The following is a 23444-nucleotide window of genomic DNA, read 5'->3' as shown; positions in this document are numbered from 1 at the left end:
CGCTCATGGGGCGCTGGTGGTCGTTTCGCTAGCTTGATCTACCCCGAAATTGGTATTGCGCGACGTGACTATGTGACGAACATAAATAACACAAGTTATTAACACGAAAATCATGACACGCATGTCATGTACAGTATGACTTACGTGCCACGCTCATGGGGCGCTGGCGGCCGTTTCGCTAGCTTGATCTACCCCGAAAATGGTATTGCGCGATGTGACTGTGTGACGAACATAAAAACACGAGTTAACATGAAAATCATGACACGCATGTCATGTACAGGCATGACACGTGCCACGCTCATGGTGCGCTGGCGGCCGTTTCGCTAGCTCGATATACACCGAAATTGGTATCTTGCGACGTGACTGTGTGACGAACATAAAAACACGAGTTAACATGAAAAATATGACACACATGTCATGTACAGCATGACATGTGCCACGCTCATGGTGCGCTGGCGGCCGTTTCGCTAGCTCGATATACACCGAAATTGGTATCTTGCGACGTGACTGTGTGACGAACATAAAAACACGAGTTAACATGAAAATCATGACACACATGTCATGTGCCACGCTCATGGTGCGCTGGCGGCCGTTTCGCTAGCTTGATCTACCCCGAAAATGGTATTGCGCGACGTGACTGTGTGACAAACATAAATAACACGAGTTAACATGAAAATCATGACACACATGTCATGTACAGCATGACATGTGCCACGCTCATGGTGCGCTGGCGGCCGTTTCGCTAGCTCGATATACACCGAAATTGGTATCTTGCGACGTGACTGTGTGACGAACATAAAAATACGAGTTAACATGAAAATTATGACACGCATGTCATGTACAGGCATGACACGTGCCACGCTCATGGTGCGCTGGCGGCCGTTTCGCTAGCTCGATATACACCGAAATTGGTATCTTGCGACGTGACTGTGTGACGAACATAAATAACACGAGTTAACATGAAAATCATGACACGCATGTCATGTACAGGCATGACACGTGCCACGCTCATGGTGCGCTGGCGGCCGTTTCGCTAGCTCGATATACACCGAAAGTGGTATCTTGCGACGTGGCTGTGTGACGAACATAAAAACACGAGTTAACATGAAAAATATGACACACATGTCATGTACAGCATGACATGTGCCACGCTCATGGTGCGCTGGCGGCCGTTTCGCTAGCTCGATATACACCGAAATTGGTACCTTGCGACGTGACTGTGTGACGAACATAAAAACACGAGTTACCATGAAAATCATGACACACATGTCATGTGCCACGCTCATGGTGCGCTGGCAGGCCGTTTCGCTAGCTTGATCTACCCCGAAAATGGTATTGCGCGACGTGACTGTGTGACAAACATAAATAACACGAGTTAACATGAAAATCATGACACACATGTCATGTACAGCATGACATGTGCCACGCTCATGGTGCGCTGGCGGCCGTTTCGCTAGCTCGATATACACCGAAATTGGTATCTTGCGACATGACTGTGTGACGAACATAAAAACACGAGTTAACATGAAAATCATGACACGCATGTCATGTACAGCATGACACGTGCCGCGCTCATGGTGCGCTGGTGGCCGTTTCGCTAGCTCGATATACACCGAAATTGGTATTGCGCGACGTGACTGTGTGACAAACATAAATAACACGAGTTAACATGAAAATCATGACACACATGTCATGTACAGCATGACTTACGTGCCAGGCTCATGGTGCGCTGGCGGCCGTTTCGCTAGCTCGATATACACCGAAATTGGTATCTTGCGAAGTGACTGTGTGCCGAACATAAATAACACGAGTTAACACGCAAGTCATGACACACATGTCATGTACAGCATGACTTACGTGCCAGGCTCATGGTGCGCTGGCGGCCGTTTCGCTAGCTTGATCTACCCCGAAGTTGGTATTGCGCTACGTTACTGTGTGACGAACATAAATAATAGGAGTTGACATGAAAACCATGACACGCATTTTGCTCAACGACATACAAGACGATGTATGCAGCTCTTTGCCGGCTGCTTCGCATTACATCGATTCCCACAATGCGTGGGATCTGCCGGCTTTTTTCGTTTGGAAAAATACCGTAGGTGGTAAGGCGCTCTTTGCTTGGCGAGCTGCGTCTCCTTTTTTGATAGCTGCGCCCGCGGGCTGTGTTCTTTTCTTCACTATATCCTCTTTCTTGTTTTTCAGCTCTTTTCAGTTTACGCTTCGCCAGGTCGCTCGGTGCACAAAAGGGGCGCACGTGTTCTTAACTGTATTACTAGCAACATGACCCATTTTAATTTTGTTCTGTTCTCGTTGACTTGCTAGCCCTGCGGCTGCAACGTGTGGGCTCACGGGGAAGACAGCTGAAAACTGGCTTTCCGAGAGCGCGATCAGTTCATTGTCCTAACCGGCACCATAGCGATGATGTAGAATCCCCGAGGCTGTACAATCCTTTTTCAGGTGTAGATGTACGGGTAGATACTTTAATGTATTGACACATACGCACCCTAGCTGGTTAACCTTCCTGTCTTTCCTTACATCTTCCTCCTCCCTCTCTACGCATTCTTGAATGACTGGCGAGGCTGTTATTGCCGATGTCACCGTTTGCGTTTGCGCCTAAAGCAACGACGGTAGATCGTGCCGCTTTCTTTCTTTCTTTCTTTCTTTCTTTCTTTCTTTCTTTCTTTCTTTCTTTCTTTCTTTCTTTCTTTCTTTCTTTCTTTCTTTCTTTCTTTCTTTCTTTCTTACTTCTTTCTTTCTTTCTTTCTTTCTTTCTTTCTTTCTTTCTTTCTTTCTTTCTTTCTTTCTTTCTTTCTTTCTTTCTTTACTTCTTTCTTTCTTTCTTTCTTTCTTTCTTTCTTTCTTTCTTTCTTTCTTTCTTTCTTCTTTCTTTCTTTCTTTCTTTCTTTCTTTCTTTCTTTCTTTCTTTCTTTCTTTCTTTCTAAAGTCGTTAAAGGAAACAATAACGCTAGCGTCTACAAAAGCTGCATGTACAATGTGCAGCTGTACACCAGGCTGGTATATTTCTTGTCGGAGTCTTTCAGCAATTGAATGGCAAAAATATGCCAAGAATGAGCGTTATTTCTTTATTGTAAACAATAACAGAAAATCAGCTGGTGTCAACTATAATTGAAGCGTATATAAAGAGAATGTTTCTGTAATTATACGCTTATATTAGTCGGGCTGTGGTCGCCTGTAGAATACGGTAGGATGACCCGTTGCTGTCAGTTCTATACTGAGAATGCAACGAACGTTATGCGAACGTTTACCCATTGCGAGATATCCTTACGTTCGACAGAGTAAGTTGTCCTGGTGCCGGTTTTTGTTTCCTACGACGAAAATCTTACATATCAGGATTCATGGGAGAAGATCGCGTGTGTGTACATCCATATGTCGTCCCGCCACTCGCCTGCGAGGGCGCACGTGTTAGGAGCAGACTTCATCCGTGTTAGTTGTATTGATCGGGCTATTCGCCGTAAGCACAGTTTGTCTATATCTACGTGTCCTGTTGATTACTACCGTCGCCAGTGAGCCGGTTCTCCCGCCGCCCACATTTTGCATTTGTGTCTTCGACAGCGGAAGCAACGGTGTGTGCCCGAATGGCTGTCGAGAATAGAACCTCTGGTGGCGTTGAAGGAATTTTAGGTGGACAACACCAGTCTAAGTAGGACTGATGGCATGTTATCTGTGTAGTGGTAGGATGTATGTGTATACCTTGTGACATGTTCATACTGTGCATTGTATAAAACCGACAATAAATAAAAAAAGGTAGCGTGGCCGACAATAAATAATAATTAAAAAAAAAGGTAGCGTGGCCGAGCGGTCTAAGGCGCTGGTTTCAGGCACCAGTCTCTTTGGAGGCGTGGGTTAGAATCCCACCGCTGCCAGGAAATCTTTTGCTTATTTACGTGGTCATTTGCCCTGCTTACTGAAATTTGCGTTATCAGCATCCACCGGCCGTCGGTAGCGTGGCCGAGCGGTCTAAGGCGCTGGTTTAAGGCACCAGTCTCTCCGCAGGCGTGGGTTCGAATCCCACCGCTGCCAGGAAATCTTTTGCTTATTTACGTGGTCATTTGCTCTGCTTACTGAAATTTGCGTTATCAGCCTCCACCGGCCGTCGGTAGCGTGGCCGAGCGGTCTAAGGCGCTGGTTTAAGGCACCAGTCTCTCCGGAGGCGTGGGTTCGAATCCCACCGCTGCCAGGAAATCTTTTGCTTATGTACGTGGTCATTTGCTCTGATTACTGAAATTTGCGTTATCAACATCCAACGGCCGTCGGTAGCGTGGCCGAGCGGTCTAAGGCGCTGGTTTAAGGCACCAGTCTCTCCGGAGGCGTGGGTTCGAATCCCACCGCTGCCAGGAAATCTTTTGCTTATGTACGTGGTCATTTGCTCTGCTTACTGAAATTTGCGTTATCAACATCCAACGGCCGTCGGTAGCGTGGCCGAGCGGTCTAAGGCGCTGGTTTAAGGCACCAGTCTCTCCGGAGGCGTGGGTTCGAATCCCACAGCTGCCAGGAAATCTTTTGCTTATGTACGTGGTCATTTGCTCTGATTACTGAAATTTGCGTTATCAACATCCAACGGCCGTCGGTAGCGTGGCCGAGCGGTCTAAGGCGCTGGTTTAAGGCACCAGTCTCTCCGGAGGCGTGGGTTCGAATCCCACCGCTGCCAGGAAATCTTTTGCTTATTTACGTGGTCATTTGCTCTGCTTACTGAAATTTGCGTTATCAGCCTCCACCGGCCGTCGGTAGCGTGGCCGAGCGGTCTAAGGCGCTGGTTTAAGGCACCAGTCTCTCCGGAGGCGTGGGTTCGAATCCCACGGCTGCCAGGAAATCTTTTGCTTATGTACGTGGTCATTTGCTCTGCTTACTGAAATTTGCGTTATCAACATCCAACGGCCGTCGGTAGCGTGGCCGAGCGGTCTAAGGCGCTGGTTTAAGGCACCAGTCTCTCCGGAGGCGTGGGTTCGAATCCCACCGCTGCCAGGAAATCTTTTGCTTATGTACGTGGTCATTTGCTCTGCTTACTGAAATTTGCGTTATCAACATCCAACGGCCGTCGGTAGCGTGGCCGAGCGGTCTAAGGCGCTGGTTTAAGGCACCAGTCTCTCCGGAGGCGTGGGTTCGAATCCCACCGCTGCCAGGAAATCTTTTGCTTATGTACGTGGTCATTTGCTCTGATTACTGAAATTTGCGTTATCAACATCCAACGGCCGTCGGTAGCGTGGCCGAGTGGTCTAAGGCGCTGGTTTAAGGCACCAGTCTCTCCGGAGGCGTGGGTTCGAATCCCACCGCTGCCAGGAAATCTTTTGCTTATGTACGTGGTCATTTGCTCTGCTTACTGAAATTTGCGTTATCAACATCCAACGGCCGTCGGTAGCGTGGCCGAGCGGTCTAAGGCGCTGGTTTAAGGCACCAGTCTCTCCGGAGGCGTGGGTTCGAATCCCACCGCTGCCAGGAAATCTTTTGCTTATTTACGTGGTCATTTGCTGTGCTTACTGAAATTTGCGTTATCAGCATCCACCGGCCGTCGGTAGCGTGGCCGAGCGGTCTAAGGCGCTGGTTTAAGGCACCAGTCTCTCCGGAGGCGTGGGTTCGAATCCCACCGCTGCCAGGAAATCTTTTGCTTATGTACGTGGTCATTTACTCTGCTTACTGAAATTTGCGTTATCAACATCCACCGGCCGTCGGTACCGTGGCCGAGCGGATTCCACTTCCGGCCACGACAGTGAACGGACGTGCTATGATGTGCTCCCGTGTAGGGGCGGTTTCAGCGGCTCGTGTGGGCCGCGGTATCAGGTGTACCGAAAAGCCAGGCGAAGATTTCCAGGTTGTTCTGCCTCATTTGCCTTCAGGTGATTCTGTTTTGCACACGGTTTTTTTGCATGGCAATTTATAAGCCAGACCGTATCGAGTGGAGCATGTCAGAGACAGCCTTGCTCGTCTTTCGCTGCTGCCGGAAGTGGTCGCCCTTGGGGCATACCAAATGAATCACCTGTGGGCAGTGATGTTCAAGGATGATGAAGGCAAAAAGAAGATATTGGCGGCGGAGTCATTCGACGTCAAGGACCATCGCTGTATGGTGATTGACCCCCGTGACCGTGGTGTGCGGCTAAAGCTATACTGGCTGCTTCATGGCGTGCCGGACGAAGATGTGCGAGTTGCCTTGTCGCCTTTCGGAAAAGTAACCGAAATAAGCAGAGACAAGTGGAAGGTCCAGGGTTGCAGTGACAAAGGTTCAACCACCCGCTCGGTTACAATGAAACTGCATGTGGGCGTTACTGTGGACGACCTGCCACACCAACTGCGTGTTGCGGAAGACATGGCGCTCGTCGTCATTCCTGGCAGAGCACCGCTTTGCCTCCGATGCCGTGGCATCGGGCACATTCGACGAGACTGCCGCGTGCCGCGTTGTGGGGTTTGTCGTCGCTATGGCCACGATGACTCTCACTGCGTGCGGTCATACGCCAGCATTACAGGGCCAAGGCGAACGGACGAAGTGTCTGAGCACTTGATGGACGCCGCGGACGCCGAAGAGGCGAGCAGGGAAGACGACAATGTGGAAACGCCTGTAACGCCCCTTGAACTTTGTTCAGGAGCCGCACAGGAAGGGACCAGTGAAGGCGACAAGCCCCGTGTTGCGCCAGGAACGAAGGCAGAGAATAAAGCAGGAGACGACGACGCGAAAGCCGCGAGCAAGTCATCGGCAGCTGCGCGAGAGGTCAGCCCGGGAGCAACGGACGTCGAGATGACCGCGGCAGGAGGCATCGCTTCAAAGCGGGCTCGTGAGGCATTTGACGGCACTGGAAACGTGGGCACGTCAGGCACCGGAGAACCTCCAAAAAAGACAGCGACTGGTCGGCGGCCTACCTTGAAACCAAGGCCAAACCTGCCGCCTGACCGTGGGGAGACCTCAACGCCGCCTCCGCCTTAGCGGAGGAGACGTTCCAGAGGAGCACAAGTACCCACTGCTGCGACGTGAGTAGGACACCCGGCCAAGCAACCATCATGAAATAGCGACTAACTTTAAAACTAGCATGCGCGTTGCGACGTTGAATGCAAGGGGACTGTGTTCACGTAGGAGGCAATGCCAGATTAGTCGCATTCTTTTGGAAAACGACGTAGACCTTTTGGCTGTACAAGAAACTAAAATGGAAAGTGAAGAACAAACGGAGCAAATGGTTCAATTTTTTCGCCCTATGTACATACAGTGTATGCGTTTGTCATGCTGTGGGGCGGTCAGGAGGTTGCGTCAGTTGCGTCGTTTTCATTCGTAGTAGCATCGCGGTTGTTGAAAATGTGTCCACCTGCGATAGAGGTAGGCTGGTTGTCTGTGATTTTATTTTTTCTGGAATGCCTTGGCGTGCCGTGTGCATTTATGCACCGAACAGAGCGCACGAACGGGAAGAATTTTTTAGGGCGGTTGAGGGGTTTTTAAAAACAGAAAGAAGTGTTGTGTTCCTAGGAGACTTTAATTGTGTCTGTAGAGCTGAAGATAAAACGACGAATATCAGTGTGCGTGATAGAAGCGCAGAGTTGTTGAGCGCAATAGTGACCGAGAGAGAATTGGAAGATGTCGGTTACGCAATGACGCGAGAGGGCCAAGTACGGTACACGCATTTTCAAGGTCAGTCGCATGCAAGGTTAGACAGAATATATTTGTCGGCGAAGTTGGTACCTCTATGCTCATCCTATGAAACGCAGCACCTTAGTTTTAGTGATCATTGTATGGTCACGGTTAATATTGGCGAAAAACGAAAGGCTGCGATGTTTAATTGGTTTCTATGGAAATTTAATGAAAAGCTACTGCAAGATGAAGTATTTGTCACGAAAACCAAAGAATATCTTACAAATGCCCTTCGTTTAGAAACCAACAACTTCATGTCGGTGTGGGAGCAGTTTAAGTGTGACGTAAAGATGGTTGCCATCGAAAGAGCCTGTGTATTACGTCACAAGGAAAGGCAACAAGAGAAGCAGTTACAAAGTAAGCTGGACTACATGTTAAGCGTAGAAAACGAAGCGCCGGGAAAGTTCAAAAAAGAAATAAAGGAGGTGAAAGCAAAGCTCGAATTCATCGACGAAGATAAGTACCGCGGAGCAATGATAAGAGCACGCACTGAACGATTGTGGATGGGCGAAACGCCCACTAAGCGAGTGCTAAGTGAAGAAAAGAAACATGCAGCAAACAAAGAGATAACTGAAATACGGTATCGCAATCACACTACACGTGCCCGTGAAGAGATAAATCTTGCGTTTGTTGAGTTTTACACGGAACTTCTGAGCAATAAAATTAACGACCCCAAGCGCTTCAAAGAGGACTTTCTGGCCCTTATGCCAAGATTGGAAGACTCTGAGAGGGAGTTAATAGAAGCAGAAATTACGGTGGCGGAAATTGAAGCAGCTATAGACGGTCTAATAACGGCAAGTCACCAGGGCCGGACGGCCTGGGTGCTGCCATATACAAACATTTTAAGACAGAAATGGCAGTAGCATTACATCGAGTTATCACAGAATGCTATGAGAAGAAACAGGTACCTCACTCATTTAGGACTGCTCACGTAGTATTGATACCCAAAACTGATGATCCTGCAAAGTTAATTTCAGTAGAGTCCTATCGGCCCATTAGTCTGACCAACACCGACTATAAAATATACATGAAGGTGTTAGCTACACGGCTCCAAAGTGTTATCACGTCCCTAGTCGGCCCACATCAGACATGTGGTATTAAAGGCAGAACCATCTTCACGAACATACACATAGCCAGAAGTATCCTGGAATGCTGTGACGCAATGCATGACCGCGTGGCCATGATTCAGCTAGATCTGCATAAAGCGTTTGACAAAGTTGTACACGAAGTTTTGTTTTTATTGCTGGAGCATGCGAATGTTGGATCTGTTATTACCGAAGGTGTTAAAATGGTGTACCATGAGTGTACGGCTAAGTTAGTAATCAATAAAGAATTAACTGCTTCTATTCCAGTGCGCTCGAGCGTGAAACAAGGATGTGCTCTGTCGCCTCTCCTTTTCGCGCTATACTTGGAGCCATTTTGCTTACGTATGCTTGCAACCCCTAGTGTAAGAGGGTATTCGTTTTTGAGTAGTGAAACCAGAATATTAGCCTATGCTGACGATATTGCCGTGTTCTACACTGACAAAGAAAGTGTGCAAGAAGTTGTAAGAATAGCTACAGATTTCTGCGCAACGACCGGTAGTGCAATCAGTTGGCCAAAGTGCTTTGGCTTTTGGCATGGTAATTGGCAGAGCACACCTGAGGTTTATTGTAATATGAATTGGAAAATCACGCCGGGAAAGTACCTTGGCGTTCCTTTAGATCATTACCGGAATGCTGCGGAGTACTGGTCCGAGGAAAACAAACGCATCAAAAATTGTACCGACAAGTGGGGTGGCCGCAATTTCTCGATGTTTGCAAGAGCGTCTGTTTGCAATGTATTTTTGATTGCCAAAGTCTTTTATGTTTTGCAAGTGTTAACCATGACCCGAACTTCGGTTCAGAAAATGCACCGAGTATTCGCGACCTATATATGGGGATCGCAGTGGGAGCGTACGAGCCGGTGCAATTTATTTCATAAGGTGAAAAATGGTGGCCTAGGGCTATTGCATCTGTTCCTTAAACAGCTGGTGAGCAGATTCGTTTTTGTTCGGGATCAAACTGATATTTTTTTGAGAACTGTGATCCAAGCGCTATTGCAAAATCCCCTACCCGATTTTGTTGTGTCGTTCTTTTCTTTTGAAGCTGGACCGCTGAGTCCTTATTTGCGTGAGGTTGTTTCGTATACACGCCTGCTCAAGGAAAGATTTTCTTATGAATACTTGTCTGATGTCACCAAAAAGAAACTGTATCGTGATCTTCGGGATGTGTTTTTGCCAGTACCATTATATCGAGCTCCGTACAGGCTGGGTCCTGAGCGCGATGTGATAAAGCGTGTTAAAAGAATGCCGGTAAGACCCTCAGTCAAAACTTTCTTTTTTCAGGTGCATACCGGCACTCGTATTGCCATGGTTACAAAGCAAAGGACTGTTTGTACCCTGGTCAGTGAACTGTTTAATATGCGGGAAACCAGAAACGATAGAGCATATTTTCCTCGATTGCCACGATGCTGTATTCTTGTGGGATGTGCTACAACGGACACTAAAAAAAGAATTACCTATTAGTGCTTTCGGAATTCGCTTTCTTTCATGTGCAGGTACAGGGGAAGTGCCGAGTGACATGCTAATGTTGCTTTACATGCATAGCGTATGGAAGACAAGAATGGATATCCGACATGCTCATATAGAGGCTCACTCAGCAAGGGACTATTTTGTTGAGAGTATGTTGTACACACGATACTTGTTCAATGCACAGCCTGAACCTCCAGAGTAGCTACCTGTACTTGATCAACTGGCTTCTGTGAAGCCTTTTTAAAGCATACGCGCTGGCCAAGCTAAGCTAGTGTTTTTATAAAATGTATATATTCTGTATGTGATCATTTTGGTTGTGGTTGTAAAAAGCAATAAAGAAAAAAAAAAGTACCGTGGCCGAGCGGTCTAAGGCGCTGGTTTAAGGCACCAGTCTCTCCGGAGGCGAGGGTTCGAATCCCACCGGTGACAGGAAATCTTTTGCTTATTTACGTGGTCATTTGCTCTGCTTACTGAAATTTGCGTTATCAAATTTAAGTGGAGTCGGTAGCGTGGCCGAGCGGTCTAAGGCGCTGGTTTAGGCTTATGGCACCAGTCTTTTTGGTTGCTTGATCCTCGCTCTCGTATCACTGTTGCTATAAGCCACTGCGGTTGTCGTCTACGCTCAGGCATCCATGAAATATTTTTGTACAATGATGTCGAAATCGTTATTGTGTGACGGATTTCTTCGCTGACAAAGTAGTCACAAAGCTTTGTTATCGTCATCCTTAGTGGCGTAAGTACACACACACACACACACACACACACACACACACACACACACACCACACACACACACACACACCACACACACACACACCACACACACACACACACACACACACACACACACCACACACACACACACACACACACACACACACACAAACACACACCACACACACACACACACACCACACACACACACACACACACACACACACACACACACACACCACACACCACACACACACACACAACACACACACACACACACACACACACACACACACATTCGTTATCCAACAAGGTGGGAACTGCTGGACTCGGGATTTGCTTGAAAATGTCTCAGCTTTAGCACGCTGAGATATAACGTTGAAAACTGGAACTACTTATCATCCTCACAGTTTGCATTCTAAGCCGCTCAAGTGCACACAGATTCGGAGTTATCTTGAGAATGAGGCATCATGGAATTTTAGTTAAGCTCTAGAATGTGGATTGGTTTCATTCTGAGGACTCGTAACACATGCTGGAAGAGACGGTTGTCTGGGGCAGACGCATTCACACGCAAGACGAATGCGCACATTCAACGCCGACCCAAAGCTTAGCTGTGAAAGAAGGAGCTTGTGGTTCATATACAGCCATGCTGTTTGCGTACACGTTGGCGAGCTCGCGGGAAAGCATTCACAGTTAGGGCGCAACAAAATGCGTTGGCGGGCTAGTTGGTGAGAATCCATATTGCTTTTTTAGCGCAAAAAACGACACCACAAGAAAGAAGACTGAACACAGCGCTACTCTCAACTGAGGTCAGTTGAGAGTAGCGCTGTGTTCCGTCTTCTTTCTTGTGGTGTCGTTTTTTGCGCTAAAAAAAGCAATACAGTTAGGGCGCTTGTTTCTTGGCCCGGAAATAAATGCGCAAGCGCCAGCCTTCGAGGCTTATATATCTAGCGTTGCGTGCGACTGCGAATCTCAAGTGCGGTGCATTGTGACGGGGACAGTGAAGTGTGAAAGAGGTTACAAATAGGTTGGCATCGCGATTGCGCCAGAGCTCTGTTTTGCCACGCTCGTTCGCTAATCAAGTGCAGCTGCGTATACGATGGAAATGGCGTACATAACTTGAGAAATTATATGCCTGAATATTTAAAAACCCTCTGCCTAAATTATTCTACCGAACTAACTTGACCGAGTTCCTAACGGTTTCACGTATTGAGGTATTTGCTCTAATATGTCTGAGCCTTCTTTGTAGTGTGTTGAAGTTGGTAGTGTGATTAGTTTAGCATTATCCTTCCGTTACTGTTTCTGCGTCATTTGTTTTATACGTCTCTTTGCTCTGTACGGTTTCAGTGTTGATCATACGTTTCTATTTTCAAGCTGCTTTTGTTTTCCATTGACGGGCATGTTGCTTTGATCTTGAGGAAATATTTTTAGCATCAGTCGTAATGCTGCTCACAATCTTTTCGTGTGCTTTTGTAGCTGCTGCAGTGCACATGTTTTACCACAATCCCTTATTTTTTATTCACACGCACACGCACACGCACGCACGCACGCACGCACGCACGCACGCACGCACGCACGCGCACACACACACACACACACACACACACACACACACACACACACACACACACACACACACACACACCACACACACACACACACACACACACACACACACACACACACACACACACGCGCGCGCGTGCGCGTGCGCGCGCGCGCACACAATACAAAGTGCTGTACTCGTACTGCTCTTGAAATGTAGGCAGAGGCAGAGAAAAACGCAGTTTCTCTACGATTGTTAGGCATACTTAGTTTTTTTGTGGGTTCAGCATTTCTCAGTTATATATTCATTTCACTTACAGCACCTGAGTGTAGTACAGCAATGGATGGGGCGGGGGGTTACATGAAATAAATAACAAACGTGGAAGCGATATATTAAAATTGACGAGCATAGAATACAAGTAAGAGGGCAGTATTACTTTCAATGCACACAAGCGAGCGAACACATTCAAAGCTCCACAACGATCACTGTAGATTGTATATCGCAACTAATCGACGGGGCACAAGAAAGATGCACACACAACAGATTATCCCGTCAATTAGTTGCGCTATACAATGTAGTGATGCTATTCCGACACGCTCAGTCTTCAACCTTAGCAAGTTTCGTTTCCACAGCGATTCTGCCATTATCAGCAGCGTGTACAACCCCGGATGATAGCCGATTCTAGTCACCAATCGTATGATGCGAACAGCACCACTATAATATCGCGGCTTGCACCGTGTCACGTGGTAGGAAATGACCTACATGAAATGGCAGGAGATTAACTACGTAGGTGTGTTCTCACAAAATATAGCACCATGATATATGAAGGTTTTGAAGAGGGCTTTTAGCGGATCGCATGCCCTCTTGGAAGATGAGCCCCGGGATCATGTGGTCAAACACCGTAGGCTTTAGAGGTAACAAGGGCACTCCGTCACCGCACCGTAAAGATGGCAGCGAGACATATCTTAATCTTGTTGCTTCGCCCAGTATGCTTGATATCATACCATTCCAACATAGCCTTTTTATGGGCAAAAGCTGTGTCCGAAGCATATACCTACATGTGCAGTAGCCTAAGCAATAATTCTCCTGGACCAGCAAACACTGATGCTCTCAGAGGGGCTTAAGGGGCTTAAGGTAAAGGGCTTACAGCGACCATCGGGCTTAACTCCTGCGTAAGTGGGCCGGTCGTTCGTTTCCAATGGCGCTGCTTCCACGACGCCGAAACAAAGTTTGTCTGTTCTTGGAACGGCGGTAATGATGACAGACTTGGTGCAGAATGGCCAAGACGTATGAAGGATTATTTTCTATCCAAGCATTACAGGCCTAATAAGAGAAGTAGAGAAATGAATAAGCTTGAGAGGGAAACAAAGGGGAGAATGCTCCTCGCCCATGGTGGGTCGCATCCCAGGTCCAGAAATGTCGTGGAGCCTATAACTGCGCCCTCTATCCTGTGCACCAGCTCTGGCTGGTCTTCCAGACCCAGGTAATGCAGCGACAACGATTTATTTTGCGGTTGTAGTTCCTGCTCGGACGGAGATGGACGGGGGTACAAGCATTGTCAAATTAATGATCGCATTTGTCCCCACTGCACATTATCAAGCTGACGTTATTTCGATACGAGAGTAGACGATTAGGCGGAGTTAGTCGTTACCGACAACCACCCCGTGCTGTACTTGCGCAATTGAAGACATTGTGCTGTCGTTTTAACCTGCAGCTTTTCCACGCCGTGGACCTGACCACCTCCTCGGGTGTGCACTGACGTTGGCACGCCATTGCGTGACGCAGTAGCCTTTTCCATTTTGTGCAATACCGTTACCTTTCTTTTATGATTGGAGGAATACCGACAGCTTGCCTTGTGTTACCCGTTGAAATCCGACCTCTCGTTACTTTAACTTGACATAATGTCATCGAGTTCTGACATGGTCTCACTTTAGGTGCTCGCAACATTGCTTTTGTAGGCTATGTGACACGCCCATCAAACCTCTGTCGATTTCGTGGGTGTGTCACATATCCTGTACCTTCATGTGATTAGGTTGATCGTTTCCCTCGTAAAGCGACTGAAGGAATAAAAATGGATGCTTTTCATTACTGGAAGTAGTGGAGGTCTTCACAGAGTGCAGAAAACGCGTTCGGAACTCTGTAAGACACGGAAACGACGACGCTAGAAATAACGCCTGTCCACCGCGGTGGTACAGTGGTTACGGTGCTCGGCTGCTGACCTGAAGGTCGCGGGTCCGATCTCGGCCGCGGCAGCCGCATTTAAACGGAGGCGAAATGCTAGAGGCCCGTGTGTTGGGCGATATCAGTGCACGTCAAAGAACTCAAGATGGTCGAAATTTCGGGAGCCCTCCACTACGGCGTGCCTCGAAATTATATATTGGTTCTGGCACGTAACACCACAGAAATTATAATTTGAAATAACGCCTGCGCTACTGTGACCATCGTGCACGTTAAATGAGCTGACTTTTATAACGCCCTAAAATAGTCGAAGGCTTTCAAATTATCTGTGGCTGTCCGCTTTGATGCTTCCTTCGTAACTATTTCCTGCTGTTGAACCGTGCTTTAATATATTATGATGTACGTTAACAGGCACATGGGCAATTGTGCAAGTTGAAGTAAATGGTTCCCCCCTCCCTCCGCGCTCTTTTCGCAATTTGGCCTTACTTACTGATATCTTTATCAGTCCATGTTTTATTAAAGCGACGTAGTAATTGTGGAAGCCTTCGTGCTCGCTGTTCGAAAAACAAAGGCAGCCAGACACTTCCATGTCAACACAGCTAGAAAACACTACCTGATAACATTTAATCACACGTGCGAAGCGACTTGCTCAACGCATGATTTGGCGTGCCGTTTTGTAATCGCTACGGACGGCTTCCGGTTCTTGACGCGCGATCAGCTGCGTGTTTCAGTACTTTCGCGCCATTCCGCCTACGGCACATTAGCACTTCCTGCTTGATATGGCGTAACGTTACAATAAGAAAACGAAAACAATGACAGCTTTTAGATGGCAGCTTTCGTTTTGAGATTGTCATTGACTGCCAGGTTTTGCACATAATGTCACAGACTTGCCTAGAAAAAGTCTTAAGGAAAACTGAAACGTTAATTCCACATACAGAGTAGTGCTTGGACGTTAATGTTATGAATTTAGCGGCAGACCGCTGGCATTTGTTGTCATAGAAGTATTTCTTCCCGTTTCGGGCAGCTTAATGGTTTCCAAGCCCGTACTATATCGGCTTGGTTACATCCTTTTTTCTTTTCCACGGACGACGTACAGATGAGTCTTGTTGACACTCAACATTCGCATCGTGCACGGAATCTCTCCCGCAAACAGGCGCGCATTTCCGCTGCTGTGGTGGCCAGCCGCCTGTTCCATCAACCTGAATCAACATTACAGGCACATGACACTGCACTAATGGACGAATGCAATTACCTGCAACAGATACTGAAAAATCTGCTTCTGCACTTTGCGCCGACACGTAGGGAATGGAGGAGTGAAGCGTTAGGGTTCTCTTATCTTTATTTTGCTTTTTGTTTTATTTAACACTTTTTTAATATCTGACACGGGAAGCACCAAAAGCGCATACAGGACTGATGTTAGCACCTACGCGTAAACGTTTATCGAATTCAGTGGACAGCGGTGGGCGCTTGTCAGTGTTTGCACTTCGGCTGTGATACCTGTCGTTTGTACAAGAGAGATGTTCAGGGGAAGAGGAATATAGGCTCGAAGAGATGAGCAATCGTTGAACAGAGGATCTCGCTGGAGCCAACGCTTTGACACGTCTTCGTCAAGGCAGCGAATAGATCATTTTTATACGCCTCGCCTGTCCGACAAATATTCTTTACTTACAATGTCGCGGGGGATGACCGGTGTATAATCTAGGTACTGTAGGCTATCTGTTGGCTTTCTGTAGAACGTCGCCTTTAATATTCCTCTTTCAGTGGATGCCGTCATGTCGAGGAAGTTAATTTCTCTAGAACAATGGTGCATGGGAAATTTAATACCTCGGTGAAATTTGTTAAAGTGGTTAGTGAATGTCTTTAGTGAACTTATGTCATGTTTCAAAATAATAAATATGTGTCTACGTAGCGGTGATCTGTGCAAGAATTTGGCCGAGATAATTTCAAGAGCTCCGATTCTAACTATCCCTAAAATGTTGGCGTGCGTTGGTGCGAAAGGAGTTCCCATACTAGTGCCAAACGTATGTAGGTATTCTGTAGAATCAAATTCAAAATAATTATGTGTAAAGACTACTTGTAATAAAGAGACGTACACTTTAACATTATACGTATATTTGGATGCTTTCCTTGAGTGACTTCGAGAGCGGTTCAATCTTTTCAGTGATAGGTACATTCGTATACAAGGAGCAGACATCTAAGGTTACCAGAATGGCCTGATCTGGAAGCGTTTGTGTTTGGTCAGGGGAACCTATAATCCAAAGGAAGTGAGGTGTATCCTGAACAAAGACTGGAAGGGTGGATGATATATTCGAAAAATGATTTAGAAATTTTGATAGCAGCTTAGTAGATGTGTTGTTGTTGGGTACGGTCTGCCTGGGATTTCTGTGGTAATTTTTCTATGGGGGGGGGGGGGGCTTAAGATTCTTTCGTAGAAGCTAGAAGCGACCTGGCTGTCTGTTGCTGCGTATTAAAGGGGCCCTGCAACACTTTTCGAGCATGCTCAAAAAGCACTGCCGATCGGTAGTCGAGGCTCCCGAGAACACGCGAACCAAATATTACAGCGATGCGCACGGCCTGGAATTTACAATAAATTCTCAAAGTCAGCTGAAAATCGCTCCCTCTTCTCTCGACAAATGATGTATTAGTCCGCAAAATATGACGCGATTGTCGGCAGTTCCACCATTGGCTGATGTTATAATCACGATAACACCCTCATTATTACTTTCGTTGTTAATTTTGAGTTCAATAAGTAGATAATATGTATGTTTATATTCTGTTATCGCGTTAAAAACACCGAACAAACATTAATATTAGCACTTCCGGTCTCACCGGACAGCTCGCCTGCTCGTAGTTGCGTGGATTCCGTTTTCTTCGCCATGCGCAGTGCGAAAACGTGAATATTTCTGTGCTTTTGACCATCGCCGGTTCCGTTGAGAGTGGCAGCCGTTCGAGTGTTGCCTCGTCAGCTGAGAACTGCATCGTCGGCACGTTCTCACGACCGACCGAGGCACGGGCGCAGCGTGTCCTCCGATAACAATGCGGGCGTCCGGTAATGGCGGCGCTTCGGGGGTCGTCTGCCAGTGCCGTCTTACGAGGCGGTGTATCGGAGTATGGGCCGAACCGATCTCAAGCTGTCATTCGTTCCAAACGACGCGCGCAGGTTTGCTTTCCATGGTTGGCAGAGCGATGAAAACACTACGGCGTTCGAGGTGCACACCCAACATTACCAAACCGACGCGCAGTTTTCAAGCACGCGCGATATCGGCTCCGCTCGACGAGAACGACGCAAGCCGACCGAAGTGCGGCACAGACACGTGGTGTGCACCCAGACGTCAGAGAGAAAAAAATGAAGAAAAAAACTCCGCCGGCGCTCTTGGGCGGAGCCTCGCTCCTCTGCGCTGCCTCCCTCGATTCGCTGCCTATCTTTCCGCGCGCTCGCGGCGTTGAGTTGAGGGAGAAAGCTGCGGAACGTGATCTCTATAATTTGGTAACACCACTTAGACTCGACGGATTCGAAAAATTTTTGCGGCATATGACTCGTGAAGAGTCATACGTCAATAATGAGACTATTCCAATATAACTAAGAAAGGTGTTGCAGGGCCCCTTTAAGAAGCGGTTCTCGGAATGTGCGATTAATTTCCTGGCTAAAAAATCAGTTATCATATGTTTTATGTTCTTACTGTATTAACGAGTTGTGTCGGAGGTTAAGGTTGCTGCCTTGACGAATACGAGTCAACTTGTCGAACCGTTGACTCCTGTTGAACGATTGTTCATCGCTGTCGCTCACAGGTGATTCAGTCACTAAGAGAGTGAAATGTTTACCTGTGTGCCAACTTCACATGCCTCCTTCTTCATCCAGCAGCTGAAGCTGCGATAGGAGCGTATGGGGAATCAAATGGAGTCCCTTGATACTTTATGAGTTTAGCTTACTCGTGCCAAATTGCACTGAACATAGCATCGTAAAAGCTTTCGTTCATTCTGTCTGTGATGTCAGCAGCGCAAGAAGTTGATGACTGAGGCGAAACGTCACTAGCTCCTCCTCATCATCTCACTCGCCCTGCGCTTACACACTCCTGCATATCAGTTCTCTTCGAAATGCAGTGTCACTGTCTTTTTTTAAAGGCTCTCGTTCTGCGAGTGCAATATCATGTTTGTTCTTGCTCAAGAATCGGCAGGCACTGTAGTCTTCATTTTGTTCATGTTTGTACACGCACGTATACGGCGCCTTCTTCATTCTTTACATATTTGTCGTTTTTAAAAGCGGTACACTTTAGGGGCCCGCGCTGTCATATGCTGTCGTACGCTGTCGTCGTCACTTGGCGTAACTCAGGCAAAACCACGTATAACATAGCCATGTGTAGCAAGGGGGCGGGACAAGGAAGCGAGGCGATCTGAGGGTGAGAAGCGATCTGAGGGTGAGGAGAAGGGAAAGGAGAAAGGTGATATGCTGCGATCGTACGGTGTCATCTTATGTCGCCGCTTGGCGTCAATCACGCAAAACAGTGTATAGACTATGTTACCTAAGGCATATGGGCGACGCCATAATGGGCTGTTAAACGAATGTTTTCTTACTTTGTATCCCGTGACGCGAACTGATAAAGCCAGGAAACGCCGAATGCACCAATCCAACAGTTTTCATGTGTATACGCCCACCGTAGCGTTGTTCGCTTAGTTGTTCAAGGTAAAACACGGCAAGGTTAACAGCCCAGCATGGCGGCACCGAAACCCGTCCGTAAAATAGTCTACAGCATAACCATGTATAGCAAGGGGGCAGGAAAAGGAAGTGAGCGTGAGGAATGTTATAAGGGTGAGGAGGATGGAAAGGAAGAAGAGAGAGGGTAAACGTAGCATAGTCGTATATGGCATTAGGCAGGAGGTATTATGTATAGCCAAGCCATGTATAGCAAAGGGGCGGGAAGTGAGGATGAGGAGGAGTGATTTGAGGGTGAGGAGGATGGAAAGGAGTAAATGAGAGGGTAAAGCATAGCATAGTCATGTATGGCATTAGGCAGGCGCTATCATGCATAACCTAGCCATGTGTAGCAGGGAGGCGTGAAAGAGAAGTGATGGTGAGGAGGAGTGATTTGAGGGTGAGGAGGATAAATAGGAGGAAGGCAGAGGGTCAAGCATAGGATAGCCATGTATGGCGTCTGGCAGGCAAAATTATGTAAATCATAGCCATGTATAGCAAGGGGCGGGACAGGGAAGTGAGGGTGAGGAGGATGGCAAAGAAGAGAGAGGGTATAGCATAGCGTAGTCATGTATGGCGTTAGGCAAATAGAACTATGCATAGCATAGCCGTGTATAGCAAGGTGGTGGGAAAGGGAAGTGAGGGTGAGACGGAGTTATGTGCAGGTGAGAAGGAAGGAAAGGTGGAAGGGAAAGTGTAAAGCATAACATAGTCATCTACGGCAATAGGCAGGCGGTACCATGTATAGCATAGCCGTGTATAGCAAGGAGGTGGGAAAAAGAAGTGAGGATGAGGAGGATATACTGGAGGAAGGGAGAGGGTAAAGCAGAACGCAGCCATGTATGGCACCACGTAGACAGAACAATGCACAGCATAGCCGCGTGCGGCAAGGGGTAGGAAAGGGAACTGAGGGTGAGGAGGAGGGAAAGAGAAGGGGCGAGGGTAGAACCTAACAGTTATGTGTGGCGTTAGGCCGGCAGAACCATGTATAGCACAGTCACCTATAGCATAGCCATGTATAGCAAGGGGGTGGGAAAGGAAAGTGAGGATGAGGAGGAAGAAAGGGAGCAAGGGAGTATGCTTTCATCATACCCTGTCATCTCCTGTCGTCGCTTCGCGTCACGCAGGCAAAACCACGTATAAAATAGCTAATTCTAGCAAGGGGGTGGGAAAGGTAAGTGAGGATGTGGAGGAACGAAAGGAGGAAGGGAGAGGGCAGAGCATAGCATAGCCGTGTATGGCATGCTATGCTCTACTACTGGCATGCTATGCTCTGCTATGCGCAGGCAAAACCATGGATAGCATATCCATGTGTAGTATGGTATAGTAAGGGTGCGGGAAAGGGAAATGATTGTGAGGAGGGGAGAGGGTGGAGCATAGTATAGTCGTCTATAGTATAGTGTAACAGTGAGACGTAAAAAAATTACACCATCTCCCTCTAAAGGGGACCATGAGGCGATGCGAAGCCGGAGCACTTGCACGATCGCGTTCCGTTGGCGTTCGTTGGGCATGCTACCGACCTCGCGTCGTGGAACGCGAAGAGGAACACTACGCTCGTCGTGTCTTCCCTCTAGCCTGGCCGTTAATTCTCACAGGGTGAGCGGGGAACGCGGTCTACAGGTGCGCGAGAGGGAGGCAGCGTAGGAGAGGGAGAGAGGGGAGGGGACGCGCATGCGCTGGCGCTCATCGCGGCGCTGCGCAGGAGAGAATTTCGGCATGTCGAGCCCGCATTTCAGAGGAGTCAACCGAAGCAAGAACGCGCGCAGCGCTCTACCACTTGAAGGAGAGGAGACTAGAGGAGGAGAGTAGCGCATGCGCCGCGAAAGCAGAAGCAAGAACGTAGGAGAAGCGCAAGCAGCTGCTGGGAGAGAAGTGGAGAGAGTAACGCGCAGCTGTTGGAGAGAGGGAAGGAGGAGAGTTGCGCATGCGTAGTGTGAGTGCGGACTACCATGCCGCGGGACATACCCCCGAGCAAGAGATGCTTCGCATCTAAAAGAAATGAGGATGAGTGATGTGAGAGAGATAGTAGGAGGGAAAGGAGGAGGGGAGGTGACACCACTGCATCACAAATGGTTTTCTTTCCCGCCATGGAGGCCTAGCAGGTTACACGGTTGGAACGCTAGGGCGCGCTTGTCCGTGAATGCGAGCGCCGCTGAAGGAACGCAGATCCTTCACCAACGCTCACAGGCTGCGTTCGTCCTGTCTATGTCTACTCTGGTGTCTCGTTCCAGGCGCTGTTCAAGTTCGCCTAATAATGTCTTTCCAACTAGCTCCTGAACACACGCTCCTTGAGGTCGTCGCTGAAGGACAGGCGAAGCACTGCTCCGCACTTCCTACAGCTTTCACGTTGAGCGCAACTGCATAAATTTTTTTTCCTGTTGAAGTAGCAACGGAATGTCACCTGCATGCTCTTAGAAATTCCAAGCATCTTACGGCACGGTTTTTATCCTTTATAGTTGCATTTCACGCCCACGCATCGAACACGAAGTCAGGAAACCAAGGTTATGAGAATCCGATCGATTGAGCATTATATATTGTATATGCACCAAAGAAAACGAAAGTCTGCGTATGAACCTGAAGTGTACTACAAGTGATTATTAATTTGTGTTTCATGCAGACCCGTGCAAACGTCCTGGAAACTCCTTCGGCTGTCGTCAGCTTTTTCTTGTTTCCCGGTTCTCGCTGCTTTTCGCACATCGATTACCTTGCAAATCTCAGGCGCGGCTACGCCAACCTTTCACGGTATACGTGTCGGCCGAACTTCAGGCGGAAATAATCGATAGATTCTAGACGTCCTGCCAGAATGAAACATTGAATAAGTTATGAAAGCTTTAGTAGCAATATCGATCGCTTTTACTCCCGCGTTGTACCGACTGAGCAAACTTATTAGCTCCCAGTTGCTTCACGGAACAGCAAGTAACAAGTCAGGCGACAACTAAACTCACAGCCGCGTGCACTACGACAAATATATTAGTTGCAAATACAATGTCAACGATGACGATTTATTATGACGGGCCCGGCGACGATGAATACCTTGAGCACAGCAGAACAGCTCACACGGAATGAGCTCAACCCTAAGTAAAAGCAGATAGAGTCGTCATTGGAGGAAGTTCTTATGCTGAACAAATAATGTGATAATCGTGACAACTTCCGAGAAGGTGTCCGAAAGATGGTTGACGTAGTTTTAGCAGTTGTAAATGCGGAAATATTTTCGTTGCCATGCCGCGCGGAGTTACTGTTTGTTTTCCCAGCATAAGTGACTGACAGGGTCGATTGGCCCAGTATTTGAAAAAAATCTGATGTAATCCGTTTTATAAAGCAGAATAAAAAAAAACTGGTGATGAAAGAGCGAAAGCGACGTATAATCACTTTAATTAAAAGAGAGTTTAGAAGGGATGGATGGATGAATAAACTTTATTTCGGTCCCTCGGAACGCGCCCGGGCACGTTGCGGGCCGCTCCCACGTCGGAACAGAAAGGCTAAGTCTCTCTGCTGCGTCGCGGGCCCGTTGGACTGCCCATACTTGTGCTTCGAGTCCGGAGCTTGTAATAGCATCTTCCCATTTTGACGGCGTGATGACTTCGCCGCCGTGTAACGCGGGGCACCGCCAGAGCATGTGTTCGAGATTAGCGATATCTGCGCATAATGCACATGCATTAGTTGGCTGTATTTCAGGATAGATCTTGTGCAATAGCGCGGGGTTAGGGCACGCCCCGACCTGAAGTAGCCTGAGTGTCAGAGCCTGTGGTCTGCTTAATTTTCTGTGTGGTGGAGGGTACTGTCTCCGCCCCAGGTAAAAATGCTTGGTGATTTCGCTATACGAGGTGGGAGGGTCCCGATTCTCAAAACCTCAGGGCCAAAAAAAAAATTTCTTTCTTTAGCGGCGAAGCAAACCTTCCATTTTACAATAGCTAAGAGCGGAGGCTGCAAGAACAATAATTTCGTATTTGATAAGCGATATACTCCAGTTTGTCCAAATTATAGTTTTAAAATGTTTATTACATATGCGAGCCGGCGACAGAAAGGGAATAACTAATCTGTCTCATCGTTCGCGTCCGCCGCCCCCCCCCCTCCTCCCCACCCCTCTTTTTTTCATCCCTACTCACGAGAAAAAAAAAGAAAGCCACATCAGAGAGGGAGC

General features: G+C 47.8%; 12 non-coding genes and 1 pseudogene across 12 annotated transcripts; all 13 read left to right on the top strand.

Annotated features, from left to right (window-relative positions):
• Positions 1-3802: 3802 nt before the first annotated feature.
• Trnal-cag (transfer RNA leucine (anticodon CAG)) lies at positions 3803-3884 on the top strand. The gene has a single exon. It is a non-coding gene; the product is annotated as a tRNA-Leu (tRNA).
• A 75-nt stretch (positions 3885-3959) lies between these two features.
• On the top strand, positions 3960-4041 carry Trnal-aag (transfer RNA leucine (anticodon AAG)). Its single transcript has one exon. It is a non-coding gene; the product is annotated as a tRNA-Leu (tRNA).
• A 75-nt stretch (positions 4042-4116) lies between these two features.
• Positions 4117-4198, top strand: Trnal-aag (transfer RNA leucine (anticodon AAG)). Its single transcript has one exon. It is a non-coding gene; the product is annotated as a tRNA-Leu (tRNA).
• Positions 4199-4273: 75 nt separating this feature from the next.
• On the top strand, positions 4274-4355 carry Trnal-aag (transfer RNA leucine (anticodon AAG)). Its single transcript has one exon. It is a non-coding gene; the product is annotated as a tRNA-Leu (tRNA).
• Positions 4356-4430: 75 nt separating this feature from the next.
• Positions 4431-4512, top strand: Trnal-aag (transfer RNA leucine (anticodon AAG)). Its single transcript has one exon. It is a non-coding gene; the product is annotated as a tRNA-Leu (tRNA).
• A 75-nt stretch (positions 4513-4587) lies between these two features.
• Positions 4588-4669, top strand: Trnal-aag (transfer RNA leucine (anticodon AAG)). Its single transcript has one exon. It is a non-coding gene; the product is annotated as a tRNA-Leu (tRNA).
• Positions 4670-4744: 75 nt separating this feature from the next.
• Trnal-aag (transfer RNA leucine (anticodon AAG)) lies at positions 4745-4826 on the top strand. Its single transcript has one exon. It is a non-coding gene; the product is annotated as a tRNA-Leu (tRNA).
• Positions 4827-4901: 75 nt separating this feature from the next.
• On the top strand, positions 4902-4983 carry Trnal-aag (transfer RNA leucine (anticodon AAG)). The gene has a single exon. It is a non-coding gene; the product is annotated as a tRNA-Leu (tRNA).
• A 75-nt stretch (positions 4984-5058) lies between these two features.
• On the top strand, positions 5059-5140 carry Trnal-aag (transfer RNA leucine (anticodon AAG)). The gene has a single exon. It is a non-coding gene; the product is annotated as a tRNA-Leu (tRNA).
• Positions 5141-5215: 75 nt separating this feature from the next.
• On the top strand, positions 5216-5297 carry Trnal-aag (transfer RNA leucine (anticodon AAG)). The gene has a single exon. It is a non-coding gene; the product is annotated as a tRNA-Leu (tRNA).
• A 75-nt stretch (positions 5298-5372) lies between these two features.
• Trnal-aag (transfer RNA leucine (anticodon AAG)) lies at positions 5373-5454 on the top strand. The gene has a single exon. It is a non-coding gene; the product is annotated as a tRNA-Leu (tRNA).
• Positions 5455-5529: 75 nt separating this feature from the next.
• Trnal-aag (transfer RNA leucine (anticodon AAG)) lies at positions 5530-5611 on the top strand. The gene has a single exon. It is a non-coding gene; the product is annotated as a tRNA-Leu (tRNA).
• Positions 5612-5743: 132 nt separating this feature from the next.
• On the top strand, positions 5744-6931 carry LOC119391185 (uncharacterized; annotated as a pseudogene).
• Positions 6932-23444: the final 16513 nt, after the last annotated feature.

This window comes from Rhipicephalus sanguineus, chromosome 4 (genome assembly GCF_013339695.2).
Source record: "Rhipicephalus sanguineus isolate Rsan-2018 chromosome 4, BIME_Rsan_1.4, whole genome shotgun sequence".
Taxonomy (NCBI): domain Eukaryota; kingdom Metazoa; phylum Arthropoda; class Arachnida; order Ixodida; family Ixodidae; genus Rhipicephalus; species Rhipicephalus sanguineus.
This window is presented reverse-complemented; position numbering and strand designations above follow the sequence as displayed.